The sequence below is a fragment of the Eretmochelys imbricata genome, chromosome 23 (genome assembly GCF_965152235.1).
Source record: "Eretmochelys imbricata isolate rEreImb1 chromosome 23, rEreImb1.hap1, whole genome shotgun sequence".
NCBI lineage: Eukaryota > Metazoa > Chordata > Testudines > Cheloniidae > Eretmochelys > Eretmochelys imbricata.
The window spans coordinates 1951061-1955897 of NC_135594.1; positions in this window are offsets into that span (position 1 = coordinate 1951061).

A 4837-nucleotide genomic window follows, 5' to 3' on the forward strand; every position below is an offset into this window, starting at 1 on the left:
CGCCCCCGGGGGACGGACAGACGGGGGCCGGCCCAGCTGCCGCGGGCTCCCTGCACACGCCCGAGCCCAGCGCCGCGGGGATGGAGGCCAGCAGAGAGAATTGGACTAGCAGTTCCCTCCCCCGCCACCAGAGACATGGGCCCGGACGCCTGGGTTCACCAGGAGCAGGGTTTGGGAGCCTGGTTCGTGGTGACCGACCAGACCCACTTCCTTCCTTCCTCCTTCACTGCACCCCCAAACTGTATCCCCATTTTGTATGTCCCCCACCCCCCAGCCTTCCACTCAGGGTTGCGATCAGTCCGACGGGGGCGCCCTACCCAGTAAAGGCCCCATCCACTTTGCCCGCATCTGCTGGGCAGCAAGGGGTCAGCCCCAGAGGGGAGGGGAAGAGTTAATGCCCCAGGCAGGGGTGCTGCTTTCCCACTGCCCCCAGGGGGTGGAGGCCCATAGAGAGGCCGTGGGTTATCTCCTGGAGCCCGGGGGCTGGGAGCAGGACTCCTGGGTTCAATCCCTAGCTTCAGGGGAGAGAGGTCTAGTGGGTTACAGGGTGGAGGCTGGAAGCCAGGACACCTGGGTTCAATCCACAGCTGGGGGGTTAGGGCTAGTGGGTTACAGGAGGGGGAAGAACTGGAAGCCAGGACACCTGGGTTCTATCCCTGGCTGTGGAAGGGGCATGGGGTCCTGTGGTTAGAGCAGGGGGGGTTGAGGAGCCAGGACTCCTGTGTTCTCTACCCGACTCCCTGTCTGACCTCAGCAAATCCCTCCCCCTCTTGGTGCCTCAGTTTCTCCCTCCAACCCCATGACATCCTCACGGTTGAGACAATTCATCCTCAAACGAAGCAGGATGCAGCCGCTTCCATCCTGCGGCAGCCAAGTAAGTCCCCCGCGCTCTCCGCTGTGGGGGGATGCGGCTGTGGTCCTGCCCCACTGGCTGCAGGCTCTCCCCTCGGGCCCGGAGCGTCTGAGCGGCCCTGCAGCTCCACCCCAGCTTGATGGGCCCTCACCAGCCCTGCTCTGGCTTTTTCAGTGAAAGCCTTAAATGTTCCCTTGATCCCCGCTCAGGCGGAAAACTTCCCCAGGAGACGGCGTGGCTGGCTGGCTCACCAGCTCTGCTCTGACGGCGGGGAAACCGCGAAGATCCACCCCACCCCAGCGCTCCCCCATCCCACTCCTCCCGCCCCGCTCACCGGAGATCGGGGGAGAGACAGCGAAGCCCCCTGCTCAGCCAGGGGAAATAGTGGCTTGGTGCCGGCTGGTGCTTTCAAGAGGCACGGCTGGGTGGGTTTAACGGGTCTGCTCGCACGGTACAGCAGCGCCGAGCTTGAGCAAACGGGGCCAGGCCCCCAGCGGCTGGGAATCAGCGTCGCTCCCGTTGGAGTCAATGGGGCCAGGCCCCCAGCGGCTGGGAATCAGCGTCGCTCCCGTTGGAGTCAATGGGGCCAGGCCCCCAGCGGCTGTGAGTCAGCAACAGAAAGTAAATTAGAGCAGCTGAACTGCACTCAGAAGCTAGTCTAGGTTCACACTAGTGTCAGCAGGAGAATTTGGCCCTAAATTGGTTCAGGCTGGTGCCACTCCCAGGATAGCAGCCCCCCACCCCGCCCCTCTCAGGCCAGGTTTTCTAAACCCCGCACCCCACAGAAAGCTTGGGGTTAAAAACCTGTCTGCTGCGTTTGAGCCAACCCTTCCCTTCCCACTGCGACAGCCCAGCCCTGGGCCAGAGCGGGGTGCCCGGCCTGCAGGGCGCACACGGCCCCCCAGCGCATTTCAGGAGGCCCCTGGGCCGCGCACAGCCCCCCAGCATATTTCGGGAGGCCCCTGGGCCGGCTTCAACACAATCTACTCACAGCCGCTTCCTTAGCGCTTGGTGGTCACGTTTACAGCAGTTTAGGTCACACACGAGTGCGTAAACAGCCAAGATTAGACAAAGAACCCAGCTAAACACACACGAAACAAGCAGAACTTGAAATACACGTGCCCCACTCGAGATGGCTGCATCTCAGTGCAGGGAGAGGGATCCATGTATGAACAGCCCGTGCCCCACTCCACCCCAGAGGCAGCTGCATCTAAGCATTGGGTGAGGGGTCCCTGCACAAAGTCCCCGTGCCCCACCCCAGAGGTGGCTGCATCTCAGCTCCCAGAGACAGGTCCCTGTATCTACAATGCTGTAGCAACTGGAAGAGCACTAACCGTCGCAGCACCCCTGAAAACGGCACGGGGGATTGCGAGCGGAGAACTGCTCCAGACAGATTTTTCAAACCCAGGCAGCAGATTGAGCCTGCCCCCCCCACCGCAGAAATTAACTGGAGTCACACGGCTAAATCCACTGGGCAGATGTGAAATGTCACGGCCCAGCTGGCTGGGTTGTTTCAGTGCAGAGCCCCAGGGTGGGGGCCAGGTGCCGGCTTTGCTTTTCAGCCAGCCCAGGCTGAGTCCTGCTGGGCTGGGCCTGGACCACTTGCGGCTCATGGGTCCGACACCCCCACCGTGGCTGGGAAAGATGGGGCAGGGCTGCGGGGAGTCGAGCTGGGGGTGCCGCTCTCAGCCTGGCGGGACAGCAGCTGCGGTCTAGCCTGAGCCCAACACCCCCACGAGTTATTAAGTCATGCAGATCTCTCTCCACTGCCTGCTGGGGGTTTTCGGGGTGGCAGTGGGGTGGGGGGGTTTGCCACAAGGTGCGAGCATAAAAGAATAAATCCCGTTCCCCGCAGCCAGAGTCACGTCACTGGCTGGGCTTGGGGAGCGTGAGGAATGGGCCATTGGGGTGCAACTTCCATTTTTTGCTACAGGGCCTGAGGAACGGGGGTGTTCAGCAGGGTCCCCCCAGCCTGCACCAAGGGGCAGCGCCCGGGCTGGGAGGGTCAGGGGGCATGGTGTGAAAGTGGGAGGAGGTTGGAAAGGGGGCAGACAGACGGGTTAGGGTAGGAGACGCATACGGAGCCGACAGGCAAATACAATCATTTCATCAAAGCGATGAGGCTCCTTAACCAAAGCAGTGGCCTGGCTCCGCCAAGGAGGCTGCTGACAGTGAAGGGGGGGGGAAGCCCCATGATTTCAGGGGGGAGGAGAATTCCCCCCCCCCCAGAATCCAGAGGGGGCACAGCCAGGGGGTCTTGTCGGCTACCTCCCCGCAGGCTGTAACTGCAGGGGACCCGCGAACAGAGGCCGCGGCTGCTCTGGGGTGGAGCACAGCGAGGGTGCAACACGGGGACTGCAGCCGGCAGAAGGAGAGGGCCCCAGGGGGGCACTTCATGGCCATCAGCAGACCAGGCCGGGGGGGTGCAAGGTCCCCAAAGGACCCCGGGGAGGAGGGAGGCTGAGTCGGGGGGGGGGGGGTCGCAGCTCATGCTGGGACCCCAAAACCAAGCTGAGCGGCCAGATCCTCCGGGTTGCAGCAAACCCGGCCACGCTACCCTGGGGTTTTGTTCCCGCTCCAAGAGCGGGCGGAACGTGCTCATTAATAGCCTCCTTGGTGGAAACGGCAGAGAGCACGCTGGGCTGGGACTCGCAGTGGGGTCTGGGGTTAGAACGGGGGAATCCAGACTCCTGGCCCCACTTCGAGGAGGGGAGTGGGCTCTAGGGGGGAGGACGCTGACAAACCGGAGAGGGGTCAGAGAAGAGCCAGTGGAATGACTCTGGGATCGGAAAACCTGCCTGAGCGCGAGCCGCAGACCGGCCGAGCTGGCGACCTGATCCCACGGGGGGAACGAGCCGGGAAAGTGAGGGGGCTGCAGTCCACGGCCAGGCGCCGGCCGGGAGCTGGAAATAGGCAGAAACGTTTAATGGGGGGGAAGGAACCAGGGAACCACTCGCCAGTGGGGGCTGGTTTTTCTCCTTCGAACAAGAGTTCCTTGGGGACCGCCCCAGGGCAGACAGGATCACCCCACCCCGGCTGGCCTGGGCCCCGCTCCCGGTGGGGGAGAGATCAGAGCACAGAAGAGGGACTCCGGCCAAGGGGATTCGGAGCAGGCTGCGGGTAGGGCAGAGGGGAAAAGCCACGGAGCGGGAAGGGGGAAACGAAGGAGGGGAGAAAGGAGGACACAGGGAAGGAATGAACGTGTCACCTACTTTCACCCCGGGGCACAGCAGTGCCCGGCTGCAGCCGTCGAGCTGGGCTCAGGCAGGTGGGTTCGGCCCCGATCCGGGGTGCGAGAAGGGGCAGAGGCCGGGGCCAAGAAGGGTAAATAAGACAGGGGAACGAGCCAATGAAAGGAGAGAGAGAGAAATCAGCCCATGGGTCACTGACATTTCCGGCCTGGGTTTACACTGGATTTCCCCTGCAAATCTGCCCCGACCCGAATCCCCTGACAGTTTAACTCTCGTCACCACCCCGCAGCACACATTGGGCAGGGGCTTTGGCCAACAACCCCCTGCCCTCCCCAAATCCTTGTCCCAGTACACAAGGGGTTAACCGTGGGGGGAGCACTGTGGACTGGGGCTGGCCCTGACCCAGCTTGGTGACAGATGGGCTGAAACACCTGGGTGTGGAGGGGTCCAGATGTCTGCCCACCGGGCCCTGCCAGGTGAGAGCTTCCCTGCAGCAGGGCCAGGTGGAGATTGGCGCGGGGAGGGGAGACCAGCACCACCGCCAGGCCTCAGTTTCCCTCCTGTCGCATCCACAATGTGGCAGCCGGGGCTCCGTGGACCGGGCAGCTCGAGGTGCGCCAGGACGAATGCTCAGAATCTGGCTGCCAGCTCCGGCCCTGCTGGAGGGAAAAGGAAAAGCCAGGAGGCAGGGAGAGCCCTGCAGAAGAGCAGTGGGCCTGGGGGGCAATCGCACGGCCAAAGGACACGCTCCCATCCCACGCACGGCGCAGACGGCTGGCTGGACACACAGACA